Raw genomic sequence first — 19,723 nt, 5'->3', positions numbered from 1 at the left:
TATCAAACACTGTCATATACTAACTTCAATGATCAAATCAAAATAACATGCTGATACGTATATTCTGGTCCCCTGCAAACATAAGTTTATCCAACACATTCACATTCTCTATGGTAAGTCAAACATTCAAACTTCCATGCTCATAGGACATTTTGATGTTTGCTCCTTATCTGTAGGACTATCATACTCCTGGTGCATTCCTAATTTTATGCATAAAGTTTCAGTTTTGTGACCTACAGGCATAACCACACCCATAAGCCTTCTTCTGTGTGGGTGAGAGGTTACAACTGCACCCTTAAGCTTGCTTTCATGCGGTTGGGGATTAGACTCAAGGAAACCCTCTCTTCTCAAACCAGAACTTGCCGTAGACCAACAATATTAGATGTTTGTCTATTTATGTCATAAAACTTCAACAATAAGGATATTCTATACATTTAATGCACATGATAGCAGATGTAGGGATCTTATCAAGAGTTTCTCCCTCTTAATGAGCAGCCACTTTAGTCATCATCATTCAAGTCATCAACCTGTCTATCATAATACTGTCATGCATCAACAAAATTGTTAGATCATCAAGCTATATCAGATCCTTAGACATATATATACATCATTATCATCAACTACTTTATCATAACATATGAACATGGTATCAAACTTTCATCAAGGGTTAGAGTCATATGAATAGGGCAACTGACAGGTGCATCGTCATACTTCAGAGATTATAATCACTAAATCACTTCCAATTCTATCATATTTCATAATTTATAAGCTAAACAAGGTCAACAAGAAGATCCTAAATATCAATCTAATTTCTATCATCATGGTTACCATGCTTGTTACAAACATTATCAACGGTATCAAGTCACCATATCAAAAGCAATGTATCTAGCTTGCTTCATAAAATCTAGAAATCCATCAGGTTTAAAATGTAAGATGCTTTGCCAAATATCAAGTATACCAATATATCAAAAATCATTTTTTCTATGTAGCTTTACCATGACTTAATAGAATGTAAGATACTTGTCCAATACTAAGTGCACCATCTCATCATAAGTACCATGAATCAAACTTTCATATGCATGAGCCATTTGTGAAGGTGACATTCCCATCATACCTTAGGGCTTACCTTGCCATCCAATATTGCAGCTGAAACATAACATTGAAATGAAGCATCATACATACCTTGTTGTAGTATTTAAATACTTGTGCACCTTCTTATTTGACATAGGTAGATGTAGCATTTTGTCAATGCCTCCTTTTCCTTTTCCAGCGTTGGTTCTTCTCTTCCTGCACTAGCGATGATCCTCAAGAAGGATCCACTTATCACAACTCATTAGGAGGTTAGACGTATCCAAATATTCAAATATACATGCAGGAAGTATAAGTAATAATCAAAACAATAAAACCTAAATAGGAATAGAATCATAAGGAGGTAACATAAATCTAAAAGGTACTTATCTTTTAACGAGAGGAGATCAACTCCCACTTGAACCAACCTTCAAGTGTCATGGTTGCCCATTGACCATAAAACATTGTTGCCTTCAATATATTCACCAACTTCATCAGCAACTAGGCCTATTAGAGACTATCCCATCTAGGGCTTCATCAAATATGTTACAAGTGCTTGAACATTTTCAGATTGATCATGCTAGGGTTTCTAGATTGCGTATCTCAAATCTTTGCCATAAACCAGGGTTTCTTCGAAATCCTAACCTCATAATATCCAACAAACCCAAATAACCAAATTGCCTAGAGTTTCCTTTAAACCCTAGAATTCTCTTAGGTCTCCTCCATCTTCTCATACATCCATCAAAGGTGTCTTTATAAGGATGATCTTCAATGACTTTTATGTAGCCCAACTCTGATAGCATGTTAATTTTTCTTTAGGGCTATATTGTTCTTTTCTTTGATAATTGCATTTTAATATTTCCATATTAAATTCACCCCACAACATCATAACATTAGTCAGATTCACATCATTATTCAACAACATATGCAACTATATAGAAAGAAGAATATCATCATCAATGAGACGGAACATTAATGAACAATACAAGAAAAACATTCACACATAGAGACACTAGGATTGGTCGGAGAACAGGGCAAAGCTCACTACTATGGGGAAAACCCTTTCAAATTCTTCTTCTTATTAGATTGTCATCGAATGATTCAGCAAAAGAGAGTACAATGATCCATATCAACAACCATAAACCTATCCACCAAAATCAACTGATCAATATCGATGAGATGAACCCAATAAAGCTAATACTCAAAACCCTGCTTCAGAAGCCTACAGTTAACAAGTGAAAACTTTGGGCAACTGAAAAACTAAACTCTAGGTCCCAACCGCATGGATGATGTGATGTGCATGCGACTGAGAGGCTTCAATCACACGGATGAGCCGACCTGCATGCGGTTGCAGCCGAGATTTCCTTGTTGCATGCTTGCGGCTGAGAATCAAAACCTTGGTACGCACATGTGAGCTTCAGACCCTACAATTTTAGACCTGTACGAACCAATCTCCGTGAACATGCCTTAGATCTTTGCGAGCCAAAACCAAGAAGGAGAATTGAATAAAGATCCAAGATGATGTCCAAATGAGGTTGAGGTCACTTGTATTTATAGCCCTCCAAGGGTGTTCAATTTGCTTTAGGGCCGACTTGATCAAATATGTACATGTGGGCTTTAATTAAAAAATACACTTTCCCTTGTCCAAGTTGAGTGCTTTAATAATCAAAATTGGTCCTCTCGAAAAGAAGAATCTCTTCCCATGGTTGGAATTTGTCAATGAGCTGCGAAATTAACAATTGAAAGGAAAAGTTAAAATGCAAAAGATTTTTGGGACAAAAATTAGGATATGTGGGAAAAAGCCTAGCATGAACTCTACCCCCTCCATTAGCCATCACTCTATTCCTAGAGCAGTCGATTCTCCATCCATAAAAAGGAACCCTTGTATTGTCCCAACCCTAATGAGCGACAAAGTAGCTCATAATTAAGGGTAATAAATGCTAAATTTCAATTTCTGAAATGCAAACTTAGGTTCGTGAGCTATGTACCCATGTCAAAGCATTATGAGTAAGAAGTAAAAGCCAGACTAGAGGGGTGGAAAATGCAAGCCGAGGAAAGGGGTAACTCATGCCTCCATGATTTCTCCCTCCTTACATCTATACACTTAGGATGATGGAACACCATTAGCTGGTCACTTGGTTATGGCACCTTGCTCTGAAGTCATGCCAACTCCATTACCACCATCTTCATTTACACTTGTGGATTGAAGGGTTAACTTGAGACCCATCACTTCCCCTTTGGGGTTGAAAATACCTAATAGGATTATCCATCCATCCATCCCTAACATAAGAGAAGGAACACCGATACAAGACTTAGTCTTCTTGGATATTTGAAGGTGATCTTTGTGTGAAGTATTTGTTGTGCCCCTAACATTAAGTATTGTCCACTATGATGCATCTATAATTTTTGTTACCTAATGATTGCTGATTTACACTTGATCCTAAGGAGGTTTTTCTAGGTGGTTCTCATCACAAAAGTAGAGGCTTCTTGAGTTGATTGCCCCACCTCAACAAAGTAGTAGAGGTTGTACTATCCAGTGCACAAAGAGATATTGACTTGGATTATGCAACATTTCGTATCTAGAGCAGAGCGTTGGGCTATATGATGAATTTGCGTGATGCTTAACACCCCGAGGGACCCCCAGTTGCTAAAATGTTGAGCCCATGAAGCTTGGTGTTGGACATATTGATGATGTGGTCAATGGACCTAGGATGCCCCTAGGCTGGCCTTGACATTGTATGATGGGCATCACTTGTTCCAGAGTCTAGATGACCATGATGATCCTTGAGATGACAAGAGAGGACTTGTACATTACTTTGGAGCCCCAATGTTTGAGTTATTTAGTGCCACGTCACCCCTTCTCCTCCTTTGAGGTTGAGTAGGGCACCATGGACATGATGTGTTGTCATGGAGTGACTTTGATAGCTTTCACATGATCCTTGAGACACATCTTGGAGTCTGGAGCATACATTATCCCTTAGCCCTTATCTCCCCTTTTGGTGGCTTATTGTGCTCATTTGGAGGGTTATGTCATGCTTTTGGAGCATTTACTCCAACACGTGTTGGCTTTTATGGCATTTTTGTATGATTTTTTATTTGTGAGGTTAGCTTGTAACCTCTTTCTTGTAAAACACTTAAATTAAACCTTTCAATAGGTTTTTTTCTAGTTATTTTATTGTAAGAATGAGTGATAGAAGGATCATATAAATAGAGCCTCCCCTCATTCTGAAAACCAGTGTTGAAAACATTGATATTGGCAAAATATCAGCGAGGGTTCTGAAAACATCTTTTAGTGATATTGGCGAAAAAATCAGCAAACATCGGCAACATAAAAAAATGCAAAATATATGCATTTTTTTTTCTAGATCTCTAAAAATATAAAGCAACAACAACATGAAATAAACACATTAGCACCTAAATATGAAGAAAGCATTGATATATATGTTATAGTGGATGATAAATAAAATGATACATCAAAGGCGATACCAAATCCTTTTGATCCTTGATAATTGTTCAATCAAGGACTCAAATGTAGAGAGCTAATACAAAATAACATCACATATATAAATGTATCTCTTAATGATGAGTTATATGTAGCAAAACAAACAAAACTACCAGCTAGCTATCTGAAATCAATGCTCGATCCCCTTTTTACGGGAAAAGATGATGATTGTTTGCAAGACTTGCTCTTAGTAGTAGAAAGCCTTGGCCCTGCACCTATTGTCAAACGATCACTGCTGGGTATGGAACTGTGCTCTCCTATATATGTAGCAGATGGTGTTGATGCTCCCATATTCTCTTGCTCCTCCTCCTCCTCCTCCCCCAAATCCTCCTCCTCTTGCTATCCTTTTACTAATGGTTCCTCCTCCATCATGGGAACCTCAAACTCCACGCTCCACTTAGACAATATATCTATGTTGCACGAAACTTCTAGGAACCTGACGTTTCGAGACGTACCCATACCTGAAAGTTGGCCGAAATTCAATTGAAAATCGACCATCATGTAATCATCTATGAGAGTTAATATAGACTTGGTTTTCCTTCTAAATTGTCATCTAAGGGTCTTATTCCCTTTTTTATTGCAAGGTAATGTGTTATTGACTTATTTAAAAATTTCTTTTTATATATGTAAACATATATGACATTTTGACAGAAGTTTCGACTGACGTTTCCATTTTTTTGGAGGTGATGTTTCTAACCGTACTCGTTTCGGAAACTCCAAAACGTTTCAGCCTTTCGTGCAACATAGCAATACATCAATATTGTCTAAGGAAATGACATCCACATCCAGTGGTTTCTCTATTTGCTTCACCCATAGTCGGAGATTGTAATGGACATACACCAAGTCATTAAGGCGTGAGAACTCCAACCTGTAAGAGTGTCATAAAAAAAATTAATGAGTCTTGACACTTGAGGGTCATAAATTACAATAAATGTAATTGCTCAGTTGAAGGCTGAAGCTCAAAGTTATAACCTATTGTGCTTCTTTGAGTGTATTTTCTCAAATACACTCCAATTGCTCTTACACCTTGAAGCGCTACGGGTCTGGCTGAGGATTCTGATGGCCAATTTCTGCAAATGTGGTGCCCTTGCACCATAGCTTCGCCACCAGAGATCAACAAAATAAAAAAAAAGTTAAAAACTTAAAACATAATTAAACTTTCAAATTAAACATAATTGAATTTAAAAAATTTAGAATTCTAAGTTATTAAATTCTAATGAGTCATGATTTGTCACTTATGGGTCATGAAGAATGGTCCTTTCATGAATAACATCATCAAAGCCAAACAGTCCAACATCATACCGATACATTTTTATTTTGCGATTGATTTTGTTGTGAAGCTTGGGATCAGGTACCATCCTATGTATACAGGTAACTAGCCCTTCCATCGCCTCGCAATCAGAATCAAAGTTGCATTTGTAGGAAATTGCGGGGTTGAGGAAAAGTATTGTTGCATGAATTGGTCAATGGAGCATCCCTATCGACTGAGTATCAATCACATCCCATAAGGATATAGGCCTAAACTCCTCAAAAGGTGTAGGGTTGTCAATCTTAGGGATTAGGGCTATTAAAGTAGAATTGAAGGTTGGCAAAACCCTACATTTTCGCTTGGATTCGTTTACAACCAGTAGAAAGTGTGATCCCATAGTGCCATAGAAAGCTGTAAAAAATTCAACATCCCAACCATCTGGACTAGGGCTCTAATAATTTTGAAAGCTAGAAAGCACATCGTTAAGTTAATCTTCCGACACTTCCTCCATTCAGATCCCTATTATCATTAACCTCCACAAAACTTGGAAAAAACTGAGCCACGTGAATTGCTTTAGCCATGGTAGTCCCATTTGGTTCCTTAATGGTAGATTTAAAATGAACCATGCCCAGAGAAGTGAGGCCCTCAAAAAATGAGACCTCTCGGCCATCAAGTCCCTGCATATGCTACAGAGTATTTGATAATATCCAGCCCTTGCATAGGCTGGTATTTTCATCACCACAATCTGTTGGTAGATGTAGCTCGAACACGTGTTCTAGCCTCAGGTGGTGTCAGTGCAGTTAGGATCACGAGCGGAAAATATCTCCAAGCCCATGTTATTCTTTTGAATGTAAATGTCTTAATTAAATTAATAAGGCAGTTTTAATTATGTTCCTAAGTTTTAACTTAGGGAAATAGATGAATTAATTAGTAATAATTGAGACATGGTAGATTTTCCTCTAACGGCTTCTAGTAAAGTTTCTAAATGATCTTACGTATTGATTACATCAATTTAGATCTAGATCTTAGCCATTGATTTTTCAACGAGAGATTATTAAGGAAATCGATGGGCAGCCTTGGAAATCATTCATTGCAATGAAGATGGTGCAGTGATAACTTGGGTTTGACACCAGCGAGGGTTTTGAAAGTAGTTGAAGCAATAAATATTTCTGGTGTTTTTCCTTCATCAGTGTTCTTCCAGTTTCTGAGATCTAGTGGAGGAATTCTCCTAGAGTTATTATGTAGACAGAGAGGCTATATGAGTTGCTAGTTTAGCATATCGAGAATCCTAGTTGCAGAGTGAATTGTAGGAAATCAATGTGATTGCAAGAAAGGCAGATCGCAAAAACTCGCAGTGCAAATTGCAGGAAAGGCCGTGTTAGGTTGCAAAGGGAGGTCGTAGGCCTTCCAGTGGTTATGTCGACTTGTGGAGGTGTAGAAATATTTTTTCAGGGCTTTGCCAGGGGTTGGCAAGCAGTGTTGTGATATTTATCAATTACGGAAATTGTCGAATAATAATAATACCCTCAGATATTAAGAATTGTTTTTCCCTTCGAGGTTTTTCCTGCAACGTTTTGTTTGAAAATATTGTGTTCGTTTTGTAATTGGTTTTCTCTTAGAGTTTCTGTAGTTTATTTTTGTGTATATTGCAATTGTGTTTTTATTTAGTATTTCCAATAAAATAATTTTGCTCATAATTAAATACATTGGATAATTACCGGTTGATTGCAATAATTGATATTTTTATTGATTTTTCAGACAATTCAACGAGAGAGGCCTACTTTTAAGGTGCCATACATTCCTTATTGGCTAAAATCTCTTTCCTTCTAGATTCCTGTGTACAAAAGCCAACAATACCAAAATATGAGAAAGCCTCAATTTGTTGTTCGATTGTCACCAGGTATTCCTCCTCCTTGTGAATAGTTGCAACCCATTCCTTCGACAAAAGTTTAGTTTGTTTTAAATTATACTCAAATTGTGAAGTTGCAGACAATCCTGCACCCACCTCAAATTGACTCTAATTGTTCCGAATTAGCTCAGAAAAAACTATCCTCTTTAATCCATTTTGAGTTCATTTAAAATGGGCTAGCTAGATTGTGGGAATTACCCTTGATTTCTAACATAATAGGGGCATGATCAGAGTCACCTCTAGAATCCACCCATTGATAGAGAAGAGGGAAGATGAGTACCATGAGCTCAACCACAAGAAACTGGTCCAACCTTTTTGCAATATGATCTTCCCCCACACGCAGATTCTTCCATGTGGGCTTGATGCTCCCATAAAGAAGTTTAGATCACCACCAATAATCAAGTTTTCCACATCGAGTACAAATTTGCTAAAAAACCCATTTCAGAAAGAAACTTGATCCCATTTGGACCATAAAGATTAATGAAAGTGAAGATGCTATCCAACTCCACAGAGAAGCCAATCATACAAAGTCCAGAGGAGATACTTCATGAGTTTTTTACTTTGATTTTTCGCGAATCCCTCCCCAAGGCCAGTTACCTTGACTTACCTCGAACATCCATGCGGAAATTTTCTAAGCAAGGAGGATGGATTCTAAGTAATTTGGAATGGTCTCCCTAGCCTCAAGAGTTTCTTGTAGAAAAATTACATTAGGATGTTCCACTTGAAACAACCTCCGTATGGCAAGTTTTTGGGATTACTTGCCAAACCTCTGCAATTAAAAGAGAGAACTTTCATTTCGTCACCCCATGAAGGGCTATCAATGCTTTAAGAGCCCTGTCAATAGAAGCTTGTCTACCTGCAACCATTTCCTCATGAGTCATTTCTTTAGCCTTAAGAGATATGGGACCTCCTCCCCCGACCCTTCAGAGTGAGCTCAAAGCCAGGGACTTGTCCCAGCCCACCCTAAAAACCTTCAGAGGCAGAGAGTACAAACCTCGATCGAGGATTATGTAAAATGTCACTCCCATCCAAAAAACTCGGAAACCTCGGGGAAACCGACGCCCTTAGAGATAAGTAAGCCAAACACCCAGGGGGAATGGAACAAGAGGCTTTTACGAACAATAAAGGAGTGAACAACTTTTGAGAGACCACAAAATCCATACTCACCTAGGAAAAATCCCAATCTTTCCCAAGTTTGGAAAAATAACTAACAAGCATAGAGATAGGAGGAAAGGGGACAAAAGTCCCAGGAATCGAGTTGTGAGCCACTGACTGAAAGTTGTTGTCATTAGAATCGAGCCTGAGTCCATTGGCGGGGAGACCACAAAAGTTGTTAGCATAGTGCTAGGCACTGTAGAGCCCAACGATGCTTGAAAATTGGATGTTGTACCCTCTTCTGAGAGAAAAATCCCTTCTTCTCCCAGGCCCACACCATCAATCTTTTGTTTTTTTTATGTGTTGTTCCAAACATGATGGAATTTTGAAAGGAAGTTTGCAATTTTGTACAAGGTGACCATACTTATGGCACCTTCGGCATCGAAATGGTAGCCCTTCATAATCTAGAACTTGAAGTCTGATGCATCCCTTTCTTATGTTCATAGTTTCATGGAGTTTCTTTCGAAGGTCCAAACTAACTAAAGTCTTAGCAACTGATAAGTCCTTCGTCTCTTCCAATGAGTAGTTCACCTCCAGGAAGCACATTAGAGTCTAGGCTATTCCCCAAGTTAGCGAAATTTGAAGGTTCCACATGTGGGTCGGCAGACCTGGGAAATGAACCCACATGAGAACCACATCGAGCCCCTCCTTGCTAGCATCAAACACAGGGGACCAAAACTTAAAAATAATTGGAGTAGAGTGAATGGACCAAACTTCTTTCACCACCAATTCCACTACTTTGTGCGATTTGAAGATTAATTGGAACCAGTCCTTTGCTAATAGAAGGATATCAAGTGCCTCTGAAACCCTTGTACTTAACTTTTGGTCCTGTGATTCATCGATAGTCTCCCAACAAAATTTATGACCCCTAGCATGACCTACCAACAATTTCTCTGCTAAGTCCACAACCTGAGACATCTACACATCATCCCCCAAGCATATATTACTAGATCAGTGAATGAACCAAAACTTTGTTTGATGCTTTTTCAACTATAATTTCTCCCTTGAGAGTAATTGATTGCTAAGCATGGCCATTTCAAGTTGGAGTTTCCTCACTAGGAAAACCTCATTGTGTTTATGATCGTTATATTTCTTGGATTGAATAATTGAATGAAACACACAATCATGGATATCCACATAGTAGATAATTACCGAAAAGAATGAATAGTCCAAGCAAAGAATCCATAGTTAAGAATTGAACTGATGTAATGCTAATTGATTATGGATCACATAAACACCTTATCAATGCATATTTTCATGTTTGCTTGTACCTTAGTACACAAAATTGTTAGAACTGGAACTAAACTACAACTAGAAAAACCAATATTGTGAAAGAAAATCCATGGAGTATAAATAGCTTCAAATATTCTAAGTTCAATAAAAAAATTATTTTCATGTACATCCATGTAAATCCAATCATTTTAATAACCAAATATGCAAAGGTTTTCTCATGTCTGTACCATGTAAGGGTGAATATAGTGAAATGGCACCAAGTGTGATACATATTTGTACCAAAATATATAAACATTAAAACTCGAAATGGCTTTTAAAGTTCAAAAGATCTCATAATACAAAAAATCACCACAACATTCATCCGAAGGCTGCCCTAGATTGGGATCTTCATCGCCCATATCTCATCCATTCACCAAGATCCTCCACATGTATCAGTAGTGCTTGGAACCTTTTATGTTGCAAGGTGCTCCAAGTCTATCTTGTCTTCGTGTCATTAATTGAAGATGTTATCAATTGAGTCTCTATGATTCATTTCAAGGAGAGACCATTATCCTCCAAAACAATGGAATCTGTATCATGGGTTTAACAATTGGTTGCTTAATAAAAGTTTATACTACATGAAGATTGAATCATCCAAGGGTTGTTTTTCTAAATGACTTCTCTTCTTCATATGCATGCACTCACACTAGGAAGTGTTACAAATTTGATTGAAGATCTAGATTATACATTCTTTTAATTAAGGTTATAGGTTTCCAAATGCCTTCCACCAATTAACTATGATAAGAGTTAAGGACGAATTAGAAAATTCAAGGATGGAGTTTGAAAAATTAACTATAATTTTTCAATGTTTAGAACAATAATTTAGAGAACTTATTTACTGAAATTCTTTCACTGAAATTCTTGAGTTACATGTGTATAACTTCCTAGTCACTTGTATTATGCATGTGTACAATCCATTTTTGACCTCTCCAGCTGTTAGTGCATTCAAAATTTTCTATGGAATGGTACCTTTGGCTAGGTCAATAACTCAAATATTTAAAAGGAAGGCTAGGCTAAGGGAGAAGACACATCATGAGCTCAAGACACAATGAGAGTGAGATCTTAGTGATTGGGTGAATGACTTTAATTCAAGTGTGCAGGGTTTGAGGAATAGTGCAAGGTAAGGATCCAAATCAACTAGCAGATCGAAGGAGATATTAGGGGTTTGACCAATTGGATCTATTGCAAGTTCTTGTTGTGTTGATATTTTTCCTCAGAGGGCCATTATCCCATAAAGGGAGCCCTTGTATGATGTAGACTTTAAGTAAGGAAACAATAAATTTTGAAGGGTATAAATCTTATGTGCATGTGTATGAGATTGATGTTTTAATTTGCTTCCCTTGTTATATTTTATTTAAGTGTTAAAATCTCAACCATGTTTTTTATTTAGTAGATTTCATCTGCTAGGAAGCAATTAACGAGGTTGTTGGGGTTAAGGAAATTCAACATGGTATCAAAGCTTTTTCTCTGAAGACCAATCTCTAAAAATTGTACACAACTAGAATCCATCTAGGTTTAAAGTTAGATCAAATGAAAGGAGCGGAAGATTGGCCAAGGAAATAAGTTTAATTATCTAGCAAAGCCCATCATGATAACAACAAAACATAAATCCCAACCTAAGGCGCACAACCACCAAGGTATTATATGTGAAAAATCATCATCGAAACTTAGGAAAAAGTTAGATCACCATCAAACAATATTTGGTATCCCCCTTTCTAACTCGGGGAATAACACATCAATGAAGGTACTAACATCACCAAACACATTGCCTCCTAGTAGATGTCTGGCAAATGCTATATTATTAAGTTATATTAGCTAGAGAAATCCTACAATGACAACATGCGTCATATCACCATAGCAACATCATATATGATAAGGGGCATAGCAAAATGCTAACCCCCAATCATCGGGTATGCCCCCCATCACACATTTAATACATGAGGTCCATGTAGAACACCCCGTCCTAGTGACAACAACGTTGTACATCAATACACCAAGTTACTAGGAAACATCATGAAACTTCTAGTCACTAACACCATCATCATCTAACCCTCAAGATTTAACCCCTTTTGGGGGGGAGATAGATCCATCATCCATGAACAAGATGTACTACCTTCAAGATAAATAAGTACACGGAAACTACATCAAAATAAGATTTATGCTTCAAGATACCATCAAATATGCAACCAAGGGATGATCAACAAGGAAAACAATCATGAGGAGCCCATCAAACCAATGAGCACAATCATCCAACGAAGGAAAAGTGAGACTCCCTTAGCCAAAGATTGCCATCAAATGATTTGATGCCTCTTAAAGATACCATGAAATATGCAGCCAATGGGTGGTCAACAAGACAAGCAATTATGCAAAGACCACCAAACCAACAAGCAAAATCATCCAACCAATGAAGTTTGATGCCATGAAGAGAAATGGTTTCACGAAGATGAATCCCCTAGAGTTGGTAAAAAAGCTCAGGAACCAACAACAAATCTCCATCATTGTGATGAAAATCACAACGCAGAACTTCATGCAATATAAGGTGTAACACGCTTAAAGCTAAGCCCCTTTCAATAATGTTTGCCACCTACACTTCTAAAGTGTGAAATCGAAAGCTCTTTCCATGTTGTGACACTTTTTAAGATCAATTGTAGTTATTCCTACAAATCTTTATCAACCTCAAAGAAAAATCAGAAACAAATAAAGTAGAATATGCCTTTCACTATTATCCCTCATATCATTCAATCACTTCCTCCAAAGCACATCAGGTTTTCACATCCAACAACATATAATAGGTCAAGCACCTATCCTAGTTATGAAACAGTTGAAATACCCAACTCCACCTTCACCAAGAGAGTGATGTCAGTCAAATTAGCTCAGATACCATGTTGAAATTGTACAAAAATGGATTTTAATACAAATTCAAAATTTTCACCTCAATCATGATGTTCCCCGGATCTACTTCTATGAACTTTCAGACTTAGGAATGAGTCTGAACTATAAATTACAACAATATATATTTGACCTTTTTCTAACCAAGTACACAAGGAAGTGCAAGCAAATAAATCTTAAACAAATGCACTTCAAGGGAAGCATTATAGCAAATCTGAAAATTATTATGGCCATTTATATGCCCGTGTAGCTTTTATATGTTTGTCAAAGCACTGAACAAAATCTACTCACTGTTGTGTAAAATTTGCATGCATGATGAACTCTAGAAACTACTTAATTATCATGATAACTTAAGCTGAAAATCAGATCTGCAAGCACACAATTTGGACAGAAAAGACCCCTTCATATCTAATACATATGAAGTAACAAGTACATCCCAACAACTTTGCCAAAGCTAGTGCAAGATAGTTCTGCAAGCTTCTCACAAGCTAGGACTCTTTGATGCTTGACAAATTCTTTCTAGGACAACCTCAACAAGCTAGTATGACATCAATTGTCAAACCCCAACCCTCAATTCTCCCTAGCTAGGAATCAGTCCCTACCAAAGCTGGTCACTCCATCAAAGATCCCCAACTAGCCAACATCCACATCAGCAAGGCCTCTTTGGCACCTACACTTGCCTCACATAAATGTACAAGAGAAGACGAGATAGTATTTTCCACTATCTTTTCCACATCAAGCTCCAAGTAGTGCCAGGGTTTCAATGCCAGGAAACTCTAGTCTTCTTCATGAATAAGTGTTCCCTTTGGTAGGGTAGGTCTTGTCCCAAACTCGAACTTCCCATGTCTTCTTAGGAAAAGTTCTAATCCTAACAACTTGCATTAACACAAGAACCCTAGTGCACTAGATAAGAGTGCAAAGTACAATGAAAGAAGTACAAATGAAGAGACAAGTTAACTCTAGCTCTCACATGTCTAAGACAAGTATGTGATCGATAAGATGAATAAAAGTCTCTCTCTCCATTTAAATATATGAAAGGTAAGGGAGGACCACAAGAATAAAGTGAAAAAGGTCTGCAAGCACGCAACCTAGCTATAATCACTAGCTAGGTCGATATGTGAAGCACTCCAACACTATGTGACTTGTGTCAATCTTGAAGGTAAACACACCAATCAAGAGGTGGTCTTGAGGTGAGTGCTCCACAAAAAATGCCCCTCCTAAGCCATGCATACCTTTGCGGCCACCACACCTCCATGAACATTCCTGAATGCAAGTGTCCTTAAGTGAAGCCATAGTTTTAAATATCGGAACTAGGTTTTGAACTGACCAACTTGTTGAAACGTGTAATTAGGTTCGGCCTTCATAATGACATGTAAATATGATTTTATGTAATGAGATGTAAATAAGAAAAATAAAATTATTATATTGACTTGCTTCATGGGTTTCACGAGCAAAGGATTTTTGTTTTGAGTCAAGACTCCCATTGAGAGTCTTTAGGATTTATTTGTCATATAGTCATTGTTATGTAATGAAGTCATGTTACACTTTCTAAAAGGTCAATCTTGTCTATGTAAAGTATCCTCCAAGAACTTGTCATCTATCCTCTTCAAGTCGGCCTACAAAGATGGAAGAACTCTCTAGATGAAGTCGGCCTAACTCCAGCTATCATGTCAGCCTAAATGTCATATGAAGAAGTGTATATATAGCCTACTCGGCCTCACTTAAAGGAACATAATTCGATCAAGCAACTCGACAAGCCTTCGGTCAAAGAGAAGTGCGAAGAAAAGGGTGAAGAAGAAGTGTGACGAAGGAGCTGCAAAGAGAAGTGCGAAGGAAGGATAAGAAAGGAGTTTCTTCTGGGTATGCGAAAAAGATTCTTCTGGGCAAGCAAAGGAAGGTTTCTTATGGGGCAACGAAGAAGGGTTTTCTTTTGGGCAAGCGAAGGAGAGGTTTCTTCTGGGGAAGCAAGGAGGGATTCTTCTAGAAAGGTCGAAGTAGAGATCTAGAGACCGAGTTTCTCTAGAGGAAACCAGTAAAGACCTAAAGACTGAGATTCTCTAAGGGAAGTCGAGAAGGAGAAGTGAAAAGATAGAGACTGAGGTTCTCTAGAAGGAGTCGAGGAGAGTAGTTCAAGATCAAGAAGAAAGGCGAAGAAAGGAAGAGGCAGAGCATCATGGTTAGTGACAAGGCTCTTGGGAGTATACTAGAGTCAAGAGTCTGTGTCATGGTCGTGGTACTTATCAATTGAAGATCTAGAAGAAGAATTTTGATCGGGTTTTCCTCTCAAGAGGTGAGAGGTTTTGGCCCTGGCTGAGAAGCCTACATACTGTGTCACTTGTCTTTTATTGTGCATATTCGTAATTGCCTTAATGAGAAGAACACATTAATAAGCTAACAAAGAGAAGACTATAAGTTAAGAAGTAAAAGTATATCACAAGAAATTTACAAGCAAAGAAATATTGTAACTTTGAATGCCCTAGATTTCTCAACACACCTATCTAATCGGGAGTTGAACTGGAACCCGATGCTATGAACCAGATTTGAAAAAAATAATTATAATAATTAATTTTTAATGAAAAAAATATTTTTAAGATTTCAAACCATAGTTCCAAACCATTAGAGACAAAATATGAAAAGTTTGCTAATCTATATACTTTGTAAGGGTGAATATATCAAAATGACATAGAGTGCAATACATATCAATGGCAAAATACATAATCAGTGAGGCTCTAAGTGCCCTCTTCTTTTGCAGGCAATTGCCTTGGTAATGGCTGTTGCTTTTTCTAGTAGAAACAAACTAGAACAATTTTCTTTCATGATAACTACATCTAGTGATTCATTAGCATCAATTTCATATTATCAGTCAATATCTTCAAAGCAGTTATACCTAAGAAAATTTCAACCATTAATCACAATAGAGCAGTAGAAATAACAATGAGACAATGAGACAAGAGACGCAGAAAATTAGGCCTGTGGCCAGGGCAAAACCCACAAGGGGAAAACCCATAAATCTTTCCTTATGAGAGAGAGAGATTTAATGCTCACCAATTCATGTAGAAACAAAACATCAAAATAACATATAATCAGAAATAAATGCTTCCCATAAGTGCCAAGCCTCTCCTCTTTGTTCCTTCTGAAATTCGACCTCATCCTTCTTCTTCACTAGCAAAGAGATAAACAACAGATCGATAGAGATGCCAAAGTGAGGAGGAGAGGTCTCTTATTAATAGTCTCCAAAGGGGGTCGAAAAGATGCCTAAAAGGGGCCTAGCCGAGTTGGGGCCGACTTGCATTTGTTGAGTCATTAAATTCATTTTTTCTTTTCTTGATGAAAATAGTGACCATGGCTATTAATAATCGAACACTTCCTCTTATCCAGGGAAGTACTTTTCATTCTTTTTCAAGATTAATCTCCCTGACCAATCCATAGGTCTCTCAACAACAACCCAAGGAGAGATTAAATGTATAAATCTCTCTCTCTTTCAAGATCAATCTCCTCGACCAATCTATAGGTCTCTCAACAACTGCCCAAGGGGGAGATCATATGTACAAGTCTCATCATAAGGAAAGATACATAACTTCAAATACATCCCATATTTCAATAGCGTTCATGAGGCCACACTCTCCAACCATATGCAATGGTTACATAGGGTCCATCTCCCTGACCATAAAAAAGGTCTCTCGATCCACGACCCAAGGGATGAATCCCTATCTCAATACTAGTCTCCCCGACTCTATAGTCTCTTGGTCCACGATCCAAGGGAGAGAACTCATCTTTCTTGACTAAACTCATTGGCCTCTCTGTCAACGACCCAAGGAAGGGAACTCAAGATCAATCTCCTCCACCAATCCATAAGTCTCCCAGTAACTGTCTAAGGGAGAGATGACAAAATCAGTGTCCTCGACCAAACTGATTGGTCTCTTAGTGAATTTTGCTAAGGGATCACTTCATGCCTCAGAACCAACCTTCTCAACCACATTCACTGGCCTCTCGGTCAACAAAACTAAGGGAGTTGCAATCTTCCTGACCATAATCTCTATGAAAAACAACATATTTTGCCAAAGAATTCTTGTGTAATGATACGAGTCCTAGGGCACTTATTCTCTATGAAACCCATGCTTTTACAAATGAAAATTTCTTTTTCCTTTCGATATAAAAAATATACAATGTCATGTTTACAAGGTCATTATGAAGACCGACACTATTTACATTCTTCAACACTACTGACTTATAGAAATGCTATTTGAATTAGGTCATTTATGAACATAGATTTCATTTGAGGAGGTAACTTTTGGATTTTAAATTGATATATAGAAATGTTGTTCTAATCAAGATATTTTGGACTTTAGAAGCCATTTAGAGGCTCAACGTTTATGTGTTTTCTCTCAAACATTAATAATATGAAGCTCAAAGCTTTTTTGTTTACCTATTTTTCTATTTCATTCTTAAAAGTTTGCATATTTGATATATAATGGCTTGGACTTGCATTAATGTACATGAATATATGCATTATTTTGGGTCGAACTTCGAATTTGTTATATATTTTTTGGTCGATATTCTATGGTCTAGTCCATGATTTTTGGGTCCACTGGTTCCGGTATGGTCCTAGTTCTGACAGCTATGGTTTATAATAATTTCTTCCTCGCAAGATTAGATTTTGATGCCAGCCTGTGAAAAATAATTGGCAGTGTAATCCGATGTTTTAGCATATTCAAAAATTAACCACAAGCTGTCTTATGCATGTTGTGGTGTTTTCATCTCGGTGTTGTGTTCCTCTTTGCTGTTGTACATTGCCAACGAGTCTCTTCATCACACAACCTTGTTGATAAGTTGATATTTCTTGTTGAGTAAAAATAGCTTGAGCTAATGATAACATTTTGCAAATGCATGTAACAATAGCGGAAAATAATGTATGTCAGCAATAGAAGAGAGAGCATTGGAATAAATTTGCATTACCTCTTTGAAAACAACACATGAATGTTAGTACAAGCAAAAGCGACTCTTCATCTCACAATGTGACTCTTAACATTCCACTTAATTAGAACTTCATCAAAAGTGATTTAAGATAATTCTAAGTTATGACTAAAATACTTCCTATTGGTTATGAACATTGTACATACTTTCTCAGTACCTCCTATTTTTTTCATGCACATCCATCAACAGGTCAAAGGAATCAAATAAAAATTGTGGAGATATGTCGGATGCAGTAGATCTTGGAAAACAGGCTCTCCTTTTCCTATGTCATCATCTATTTCATGTTCTTCTCAAATGGTAAAATAAAAATCTCTTTGTTCCTTGAACGAGCAACAATTTTGAGTGATTAAAGCTTTTCCATGGATGTCTATAGTAGCATTAGAATCAATTGCGATATCCTTCTGCCCCTTCAGAGGGAGACAGAAATGAGACAAAAGCACTTTGTCCTAAAGCAGCACTGGGTTCTGTCTTCAAAGCCTTCGTCACAATTTATCAAGTCATGTATGTACAGCAGCCCTTTAAGGTGCATTTTCAATGCTGCTTCTAGTTAAAGGTTGGAAGCTGCTTCTGCACCTACTAGCAATGTCACACCAATTTAAGTTGGATTAGATCCATTAGTTGCATATTTAAATGTTGTCTACACATTGATTTCCAATGTTTGTTACGATAACCCCACTTAAGAGAAGTTAGAACTGCAGAAATGTTGTGAAACTAGGTGGGAGATCTAACTTAGTATTGAATTGTACATAATTATTAAGAATGTTTAGTGACGCTACTGTTTGTCTTCAAAATGCTTTTGCAGCCCTTGATAATGCTGTTCACGATGGGCCTCTGCACGAGGATGGCAGCGAGGGACATGCTTTTATACAACATTTGAACAGTTGATCCATTTTTATTTTGTTTTGGTAAACAGCACATAAAATTAGAAAAATGTTATTTATTTTGCATATAAGAAAAGCACAGATGTTTTGATATTGTTTTTTTCATTTTTTGTGTTACACAATACAAGAGGGTAGGGGATATATCATGTACCATTAAATGTGTTTGTTGCCTTCTTATCGCCAATCATTTTGGTCACAATCTATTTTCTACAAAATTCAATGCATCCAGTATTTACATCGTCAGACAATGTTGGACAAACGTTGATGTTTGCTGGTTGGTAGTCTCAGTGCAAGATGATGTAATTCAACCTCTGGGATTTTTCAATTTGCAATCTGGTCAGTGCAGGAATAAACTTTTCTGTGATGCCTTTGTAATAGTAATTTCAACAATGGCGACAAAGTAAAATTGATTAAAATAATATCCTTGAAAATTCATCTTTTGACAAACAAATAAGAGGGTGTGTGTTTGTTGTTTCCAAGTCCTAGCCAAATTCATATGAACTCCTTTCCCTGACACATACATTCATCTTTTGACAAACAAATAAGAGGGTATGTGTTTGTTGTTTCCAAGTCCTAGCCAAATTCATATGAACTCCTTTCCCTCACACATACATAGAAAGGTGGCAGTGTATATTCATGCTTTCTTATGTATAAACAAATAATGTTGTAGTCAAGTGAAAAACATATGAATTTTTTCTATTTGCACAGAGAACATTGATAGGAGGAGCCAAGTTGTTCGTACTCCTATTTTTTTTATCACATAACTTCTTTGGGAGAATCTAAACTCAAGACATACCGAGTTGAAATTTCTATGTTTTAAATTT

General features: G+C 37.2%; 1 protein-coding gene across 15 annotated transcripts in view; it reads left to right on the top strand.

The window, feature by feature from the left end:
* Positions 1–19,498, top strand: part of LOC149170286 (uncharacterized) — a 135,763-nt gene extending 116,265 nt beyond the window's left edge. For 7 of the 15 annotated variants that reach the window (XR_016259875.1, XR_016259868.1, XR_016259871.1 and 4 more), the window contains 2 exons: positions 18,208–18,315; positions 18,821–19,498. The gene's annotated coding sequence lies outside the window, so the exon portion shown is untranslated. Of the gene's footprint in view, positions 1–18,207; positions 18,572–18,820 lie in introns of all 15 variants that reach the window. The other 8 variants (XR_016259878.1, XR_016259876.1, XR_016259872.1 and 5 more) reach the window with 4 other exon arrangements.
* The last annotated feature ends 225 nt before the right edge of the window (positions 19,499–19,723 follow it).

This window comes from Pinus tabuliformis, chromosome 4_2 (genome assembly GCF_031772625.1).
Source record: "Pinus tabuliformis cultivar Carrire ecotype Pingquan chromosome 4_2, CPIR1, whole genome shotgun sequence".
Classification (NCBI taxonomy): Eukaryota; Viridiplantae; Streptophyta; class Pinopsida; order Pinales; family Pinaceae; genus Pinus; species Pinus tabuliformis.
Note: the sequence above shows the minus strand (reverse complement) of the source record. Positions and strands in the feature narration are given on the sequence as shown.